The sequence below is a fragment of the Hemibagrus wyckioides genome, linkage group LG13 (assembly GCF_019097595.1).
Source record: "Hemibagrus wyckioides isolate EC202008001 linkage group LG13, SWU_Hwy_1.0, whole genome shotgun sequence".
Taxonomy (NCBI): domain Eukaryota; kingdom Metazoa; phylum Chordata; class Actinopteri; order Siluriformes; family Bagridae; genus Hemibagrus; species Hemibagrus wyckioides.
In genome coordinates this window covers 11566330-11576298 of record NC_080722.1, presented here as the reverse complement: position 1 = coordinate 11576298, position 9969 = coordinate 11566330, and the positions used below count along the sequence as shown (strand labels likewise).

Sequence of the window (9969 nt, the reverse complement as noted above, 5' to 3'; positions counted from 1 at the left end):
TCCTATCACAGTTCCACGCTGGAATTCACTGAGCTCCTGAGAGCGACCCATTCTTTCACAAATGTTTGTAAAAACAGTCTGCATGCCTAGGTGCTTGATTTTATACACCTGTGGCCATGGAAGTGATTGGAACACCTGATTCTAATTATTTGGATGGGTGAGCAAATACTTTTGGCAATATTGTGTAGATGACTACTCAAAATATTGCTGATAAAAAAAAAATGCTAATAAATCTCAGAACCTTTTGGTAGCTATGGCAGAACTATTGTAGAATGGACTTGGAGATTATTTCCATGTGAAAGAATGTGCCAAATTATTAAGTACTTGAAATTCTGCTCTATTTGAAACCAAATGTCTGCTCCTGTACAGAAACTGGAACCTACAGCACCTGATTGCTCTGTGTCACAGTGAGGTATAAATCTTAGCAACGTCTGTCAACTCTGATGACCGTGCCTGCAGGACCGGCTGGTATAAATGCTTCTTCCTTTCTTTTAGGATAATATTAGGGTCATTTCTTGGCAACCATGCTGTCTTATGTGCTATTAACAAATGTCTTTTTTTTAAATAACCAATAACAATAGCATCACTAGATAGATTCACACACCTATTGTAGGACAGTTCTCTTGTTCACCTGTTGTAAGCATGCTCTAGATTTCCTGCACATTTATTTAAGGCCACTCTGCTGAAACACATTAGAAATATCAGCAGGTGTGACTGAGTAAGGCGCATGTGAAATACAACAGCGGGTATAATTAAACACGTGTGAGGTGGATCCTTTTTAAATGCCTTTTGGAAGAGAAACGAGAAGAAAATAAACTAAGCAAACATTGTGCAATCCAAATACAAATTGGACAAAGAGACAAAAGACAGAACTGTAAATGTACAAATGAACAAAAGAGTCAACTAGCTATTTCGAATAAGTCAGTCTATTTGGAATAGGCTTGATTACAGGTTGAAAAACATGTTAATCTATGTATATGTGAACTATACTGTATATGACGAGACCCCTGTCTTAAAAAGGCTCAACCAAAATGATTTTAAAATAGTAAAAGTTATACTGTAGTTTTTTTAAATCCCTACCCTATTAGGTACAGTATCATGATTAGCTATCACTGTGTGCATGGTTCTGTATATGTTGAACAATAGGAATTCTGTAACTTGCATTGTCTTCTATATTCTCTCTTCACCATTACCAAGACAGTCACGCCATTCTCTTGTCCTCAGCTGCAAAGCTTCCAGGCGTCTGAGGTTTCTGCTCGGTGAGAGTGGTGTACTGTGTCATAATTAAACAGGCCAGGTCCATCAAAGAACTGTGCAGCTCAGGGAATATCTCAGCGATGCAGAAATAGTAATGAATGAAAATGGAGCTTTGCCGCACACCTGAGAAACATATATTATGAAGACATCGCTGAGAAGAAAATAAGTCTGACTCATTGTTAAATCACTTCAAATGTTTTGTGTTGCTTATCTTTTCAGCTGCTTTATATCTTCTCTGATTTTCATCTGCATTGGTTGTGTGTGTGTGTTTTTTTTTGTCAGCAGTGTTTATGAAGACTCCAGGTCGTCCATCAGATTCCATGACATAATGTGAAAGCTAAAGACGTGATGTCAGACTGTGTATTAAGCAAAAGAAAAGCCTTTAGTCAATGCAAAGTTAGTTTACAGTGCTGCTCTACTCTAAAGCGCTGGCGTGACATTAGGGTGGAAATAAGCAAGGTCGGCTGAAGTATACGTCAAAAGAAGAAAAAAAAAAAAGAATGAAAAGGAAAAAAAACAGGTGGGTGTAACAGTTGTTGCTGTCCCTCAGAGTTTCCTGGCTTAGAGAAAGACACCTGTCAGGGGCAAATGGGGTTCTTCTGGAGTGGTCAAGGCTTGGATAACATTTCATTTAATTTGAAGAGAGAATCATGAAAGAACAAGAAACAAGAAAAACGTAACTCTCTGTTATATATATATGATTATACTGAAATGTATGTGCTTCACCAATTGCGCTATAAGAATATAAAAAATAAATAAAGCCTGGATAAACCTTTAACCTTTTTTTTGTTGATGACAAAGAATTTCACACCATGTTTGTGTGGACAGTTATTTTATGGGAGTAATAATTTAACAACAGAAAATAAATAAATAAATAAATAACTAAAAATAAATTAAATAAATAAATAAGAAAAAGGAACTAATTCTAGCACCTCTCCTTTTAGGAATGTGCTACACCAGTGAACTATAAGTGTCTGTGTGTGTGTCTGTGAGAGAGAGAGAGAGAGAGAGAGAGAGAGTGTGTGTGTGTGTGAGTGAGTGAGTGAGTTGAGGTAAGATGGGGGATTAGGGGTTAGCTGAGCTTCTCTTATGGGCCACAGCTGCACATGGCTGTTCTAGCAGCTGTGTGATGTCATCTTTAATGGACGGTGGTGTCCACTGGGATATGGGAAACTGGGGGAGGGGGTAAAATGATCTTCCTCATAAATCATGTGTCCACCTGCTGCATACATACCTGTCATTTACCACTGTGGCTTGTAGAATTGTATTTATTTATTTATTTTATTTAATTTATAGCATTTTGGATTTATGCCGTTAGTCCGCTTTAGTCCACATTTCTCTTTTGCGTGTCGTCCTGGAGAACAATTCATTTATTGATCTATGATGAAACATTTCTGAGAACAAATAGATGTTTTTTTGTCTCCTGCAGATTGTGATGGAAGATGACTGGAAAGTGTGCATTAGATCAGGGCATTCTCCATATCCTGAAATCAGCCAGACTGAGACAACTCTCCATCAGGGGATGTAAGGTGAGATGGTGAGGCAGATGGAGGGGCGACAGGGTCAAGGTGTGTGTGTGTGTGTGTGTAAGTAGATGAGTGGATATGTGTTTGTCAGCTGTGTCTGCTTCACAAAACGTTTCTCTCAACATTTATATCCATGTTCCTTTTGGTAAAGTTTTGAAATATTGACAGTTCAATTTATTTATTTAACTGAGTTATAAAATATTTCCAACTATCTGTGGGACCAGGAGGACATTATAAACATTTATAATGTTTGGCCACTGTTGTTGGCCAAATCTGAAGTCAGAAGGTGATGATTAATTTCACCACTGAGTTCTGTGTTACTGTTGTATAATAACAATTCCCCTCACATAAATGGATTGAAAGACGTATAATTTGTGTTTTCTGTAAGATATTATTTAGTATTTTTCATAAGGGGGTCCATTGGTTTTTGTTTGTCCATTTGTTTGTTTACTCTAAGGAGGTGTTTCAGTATTTTTTTTAAGGGTCTTTGTTTTTTTTAATGTTTTTGTTTATTTGTTTGTTTATAGTAACAGATCTCCAGTGTTTTTGTTTGTTTGTTTGTTTGTTTATTGTAACAGATCTACAGTGTTTTTTGTTTGTTTGTTTGTTTATAGTAACAGATCTCCAGTGTTTTTGTTTGTTTGTTTGTTTGTTTATAGTAACAGATCTACAGTGTTTTGTTTTTTTTGTTTGTTTATAGTAACAGATCTCCAGTGTTTTTGTTTATTTGTTTGTTTATAGTAGCAGATCTCCGGTGTTTTTGTTTATTTGTTTGTTTTCTGTATGGACATGTTTATTTAGTATTTTGGTAACAGTGTTTTATAACAATCAGAGGTAAAGCTGTAATTTGAAATTTTTCAAAAACAGTAAAATCTTTAGGATGGAGAGCTTTGCAATTTCTCAGTTACAAAACAAGCTGCTTTTTAACTTCATAAGAAACAAACTTGTTTTGTTTTGACTTTCCCAAAAAGTAAATGTAACAAGAATTGAATAAAAATTCTTTATTAAGTACTATATTAAAAAAAAAAAAAAGTAATTGTTGGTATTGCCAAATTGCTGCCGCGTTAGAGGAATAAAACACTTTGGAACAATTTAATTCAATTTATTTGTATAGCTCTTTTAACAATGGACATTGTCTCAAATCAGCTTTACAGAAGTATGGAAACAGAAGGAATGATATGAACTGATTATCTTTCTGTAACAGCACACTCCATTATGTTTATTTTCTTACGTTAAACAGCATGATTTAATCAGGTAGATCCCAAACTTAGAGACATGTTAGTGAGGCAGTACGACATACAGGCAAATGAGGAAGTTATTGCTTTTAAATACTGATGTGTTACAGCCACCCACAAACGAAGCACAGGCCTGTAAGAGAAGAGCTGCAGTGATTGTCAGAATGTGAGTACGCTCATTTCTAGAGAGAATATATGTATATATATGTATGTATATATATATATATATATATATATATGTATATATATGTATGTATATATATATATATATATATATATATATATAGGGGCAGACTAAACCGAAGCGAAGTAAGCAGCCACTTAGGGCCCCGGGTAATTAGGGGGCCCCAACCAATACCAAGAAACCTATATAAATCATATAGTACTTATTACTTTTCTATCATATATTGTATGGTCTGTCTATAACCATTAAGATTTTAATGTTATTATTACATCTTTTTTAATGCGGGGCCCCCCATGATTCATGAATAGTGCTACGTTCCTATCATACTGCACATGCGCAAGATTCCCATACCTGGAATCGCTTAGGGCCCCCAAATCACTAAGTCCGCCCCTGTATATATATATATATATATATATATATAACTCAGAGACAGAGAAATGACAGTGCAGTATTTTTTGCACAAAGAGAATGCTGATGAAAGAGTGTGCAAGGTGGTGATCTGTGAGCTGTCACTGAGCTTGATCTGTCACTGCTGGGATTTTAATTTTTAACATGTACAAAGTGCTGAGGATGTGGGTTAAAGCTTTCTGTCAAACACAGGATCGGCTGACTCTGCTGTCCTCTGCCGATCTCCTGTCGCTTCTCTTTGCTGATCCTTCTTTTCCTCACTTTAGTCATGGTTCAAACACAAAGTGCTGAAATGCTACTGTTTTAATTCCAGTTAAATTCATCATCCTGGCCCAAATTACAATGCACCAAAAGTAACTAAGAGAATGGATACCTAATACTATGATGTAATGATGAATGGAAAAGCCATACATAAATATTGTGCACGAGACTTTTCTGAATAAAACATGCACATTAATCAAAGTTTGCATTTTATAGTATACATTTTCAAAGCATGCTTTCCTTTACTTAAAGAAAAAAAAAAAAAAAAAAAACCTGCCCACATACTGCATACTGTATACCGTGGCTTGGAAATGTTCCCAGGGCTTTGCATGTTCCCAGGAGCACATGGACTGATTGAGTATTTGCAGCAGGTTCTCCCATCTCTGTGAGAACTGGCCATTGGGTTATCAGTCTCTTCTACCCCCGTTACTGAGTTCAGTCAAATGGCCAGCTTTAGAAAAAGTCCTGATGATTACAACTGTCTTCCATTTCACAATGATGGACTCTGCTTCTGGGAACATTCAAAGCTTTAGCAATGGTCTCTGCCCATATATATATATATATATATATATATATATATATATATATATATATATATCCTTCATGATTTTGGTCTATTCTACACTTAGTCACTGTTTGACTGTTCAGTGAGATATGAATGGACATAAGAACTTTTCATCATCCCTATTTTAAATGTATGAATATGTATACACACTCAGTTCTATTTTAAATGCTCCCCTCTAATTCCCTCATTACATTCATTCTACAGGGTCTGATTAAAACTCTGAGAGCAAGCATAAGCCATTCCACAAGCTCCAATAATCCTCCATTTGGCATGGCCTAAACTCTGCATTTGCCATGTGTTTACGGTTCTGTACCATGGCTCAGACACATGATTCTACCAAATCATCTTAGTCTTTCATATTTTCACCACTTCTGCACAGGCAAATTAGATGTACAGGATTATTTATCATGTCTTATCAATGTGAATGTGTGAAAGAGCAGGACTGAATATATTTACATAGTGGCATGAACACTGTGAATGTTTGGATAGAGAGTGACTTGAGGATGACTGAGCTTTATAAAAAGATTTTTTTTTTCTTTACTAAACATCAGAATAAAAAGATGCTGATGAGTTTACAACTGCTATAATGTAAGTGAAAACAGGAACTAGGTTGTCTCATAGATATTGCACAACATTAACTATAAACTGTTTAAAAAAGAATTCATTAATCAATGTCACTGATTAATAAATATATCATTAGTAATTTGTTAGCGATTCGCTTTGGACAAGAGTATTCTGAATTGATAGGACTTTATAGGACAAGTGTAGGACAACAGTATTTGGATAATAATGTGAGGTCTGCTATGGAGGGATGCTGATGTTACTGTGGAATTTACCTGAGAATCATTTTACAGGATCACTTTCCTGGATATATCACGACAGCGTTCAGAAAACTGGATATTTTTCATCACCAGAAAGGTCGCCCAATGACATGATGTACTGCACCCAGTAAAGTAAAATAATCAGTACATGGGAAACGTGTGTTTTTTTTTGTGTGTAGCATAACATACAGTATAAAGAGAGTACTGTATGTGACATAACTTCAGTCACCATATAAAGATTTCTTGATTAACATGCTCAGATACTTGATACACAGCCATATCTAAATTTCATCTCTACTGCAGATGATGAAGTATTTTTTTGTCGGAGACATTTTATTTCTCAGGTCTACCCAGTTTTTTTTCAGCTGCTTTATAAATCCTGCTTTACTGTTTCCCAGCCATGTCCCAAGGTCCCTTCACCCCGACACTGTACAAGCAGTGTCCTTGTTTTAACACACATTTTAGCCGATTTGACTCAGGTGTGTTAGACATAGGCAATACACCAAAATGTGCTGTGCAGAGGAATTGGGAGTTATGAAACAACATCCTTACTGGGCCACATATTTTCATGTATTTGTCTTGCTAGAAAAGCAATTGCAGTAACGTGCAGGAGAAAAATGTTCCATCACAGTAAATTCATTGCTCAGTGATAATAACTGTGTTTTTAAATGCTGCACAAAATTGAAAAAAAGAGAAAGAATTTATAGGCCTTGCTGTGTTCTGAAGCATATGGATTATATCACACACTCGCACACACACACACACCTGCAATAAAACTCAGTATTGCTGTTGTGATGGACGGCTGTCTTTGGCAGGCTCTGTTACTTGGCGTTCCTTGTTGCCTGCAGCAAAGGGCCGTTTCCCCAGCTGTGGTCTGTCCAAGAGAGCTAGAGAACATTACATCACTTATTACCTTCGAACAGTGGGAAAAGACCTGTGACTTCTTTTCCCACAAACACACATACATTTTTTGTGTTGCTATGGTCCAGAACATTAGACTGGAATGCAAGGCCGCTCCAAGGTCATACCTGCAGGCATGGAACCATTGGTGTAGGCCTCGTCCTCCGTCATGAGGGATGTGGGTCAATTTTTTTTCCACACTGAACATGGTTAAAAACATTGCTTGGATTCAAAGAAGGATTGCGGATTTGGTAAATGGCTCCCCAGTGCACAACTAGGAAATCAGCAACATGAGCTACAACTACCAGTTTGAATAGAAAGGTTAAGCTCTTGAAATGAAGCACGACTGTACTTCGTCCTGACAGCATTTGTTTATTTAACCCTGTTTAGTTCTCTTCACTATTATCTTCTCATGGAAAACAAATGATTCTGAGGATCTCATGACTTAAAGAAAGACTACAAGAAAAGATCCACATTGATCTTGCAAAAAAAACGGTGTACAAGATTCATTTTGCAATGAAATCCTAACTTTTTTTCATTGAGATGAGTTTTACCTTCTTTAAAGGATTCCTACATTACCCACAATGCTGCTGGACTGCATGCTGATAGTGGAGTCATTGAGAATTAGCGCTTACTTCATCTCAACCTAAAGAGACTGATGCATTAGAGCTTTCATCCTTTAAGTCTCTCCAGCTCTCTTACCTCCTTATTTATACACTTTGCTTAAACAGTTCAGGTTCTAAAGCTTCAAATTTCATGCTAATATCACCATCATCATTATCAAGCTTGTCATCTTGTAGATTGCTATCTAGCTGAAATGAGTCGCTGCCATAGCTCAGGGTGATTAAGCGTGACTCAGTGCAGCTAAAAGATAAGAGAATGAAATAACAGCATTGCTAAACATCTGATCACAAATTATTCTTCATATATCTTGATATTTTGTTCTTTTATTTTGTAATATATTACCTCAGTTTTTTGGACTATATGTATAGATAAGACATTCCAAATAGTGCTAGATGGTATATATTTAAGAGAAGCACCTACAACTCACAGTTACTGTCCCCTTTACACATATATCTTTTCCCACACTCTGACAGGAGCATGAACCCAAGCTGGAAATAAACGTGCAATGCTACAAAAGAGAATGGTAGAGACAGAGAGAGTGCAAATAGATGAGTGTGAGTGATTCTGACTGCTGAGGTGGGATCCAGGTCTTTTCCAGAGGGAATGGTTCCTGTCCCAGCAGGAAGCCCTGCAAGAGCACTCCTGTCTGCAGGAAAAGCCCAGGAGAGCTGGGCTGAGAAGTACTTATGACAAAGTAGCTCTCAGGTTTCTTAACCCAAAGACCTTCCAATAAGCATTGGAAATTGATTTATTCAGAATATCATGGAGGATGGATAAATCATCATTGCCATTTTGTTACAGTAAATCTTGATTTAGGGTAATGGAAAGAATGTTGGAATAAAAAATCAGTCATGACAAAAAAAAAAAAAAAAAAAAAATCATAGTGCTCTTTTCTAAGGTCCTGTTACATGCCAGCAATTTGTCAAAATCCAAAATGTCATAAGAGGGTTAAAGTGCATATCCTAGAGTAAACAAGGAATCTAAATATACTAGATATACTAAGCACCAATTGCACTTATATTTAATTGCCCCACGTGATTCTTATGATGTCATCGATTAGCTGTTGTGATATAATGCATGGTTCAACAAGATATTGATTGATTGATTGGTTATACCTGGTTTCTCAAAGAAATACCTGGTTTCTACAGTTTCTCAAGTTTGCACTTCACATTCTATTTTATTTCGTTGCACACATTGTACATATATGTTGTTTATGTAGCACCAGGGTCCTGGAGAAACATTGGTTCATTTCACTATGCACTGCGTCAGCTATATATGGTTGAAATGACAATAAAAGCTTCTTGACTTGATTTCAGTTCCATGTCCAGGCATCGCTGATCAGAACCAAAAGGATGTAAACTTCAGACGCTGGTGAGTCAAGTTTTAGTTTTGAACAGATTTGCATCACTGTAGCCCAGTCGTGTTGCGCTTAGACGAGGTTTTATTATATGGGATGTGAAATTAATGAAATGATCTTACAGCATAGTGAAATTAGATAGAATGCCATGAATACTCTGATAGCAGGGACTACTATGAATCATCTCTGAGGATGTAAATGTCAGAAAGGAAGAACTTAAATGAAAAGTTCTAGTCCAATGGTTTCTACTGTTTATGGTGTGTTTCAGGTCAAAGGTTGAGTGTGGATGGGGAAAGCACTGGGCAGATGGTTGCTGTCCCTCTGGGCGGTCTGTAGATGACCCAGTGGAGCATAGTGAGTCTATGCCATCTGGACCACCAGGCTCACAGGAAAGAGCACAGAAAGGCAAAAGGCGATGACATTGAAGCTGGCTTTCTCTCTTCCCCCTGTCCCCTGGTAAACTTATAAATCTGCATGTATATAGTTGGGTAGAATACATCAGTCCTTCCCCATTTGAGTGTGTAAGAGCTTGAACTGCGGTACATTTTACACCCTAAGCATAGAAGTGTATTTCCTGCTGAGAGAATTAATAAGTTTGAGAGAAGTAATAGCTTTCTGATAGGCAACACTTAACACACATTTTGCGTTAGAAATCCGTGGAAATTACAAAAGCCGTTATTGACTTTTTCAAGAAGAGTCCATTTTTGAAAAAGTAATTGGTTTGTTATGTAGCATGAAGAAGAAATACATGCGAAATGTTTATATTAAAAGGTTGTTTTCTGCAAGGTTTTTTTTTTTTTTTTTTTTGCTTTATCTACAAAAATCCAATTC

General features: G+C 36.7%; 1 long non-coding RNA gene across 1 annotated transcript; it reads left to right on the top strand.

Annotated features, from left to right (window-relative positions):
* Positions 1–2683: 2683 nt before the first annotated feature.
* On the top strand, positions 2684–9544 carry LOC131363898 (uncharacterized). The gene is made up of 3 exons (XR_009206395.1): positions 2684–2786; positions 9098–9152; positions 9407–9544. It is a non-coding gene; the product is annotated as an uncharacterized LOC131363898 (long non-coding RNA).
* The last annotated feature ends 425 nt before the right edge of the window (positions 9545–9969 follow it).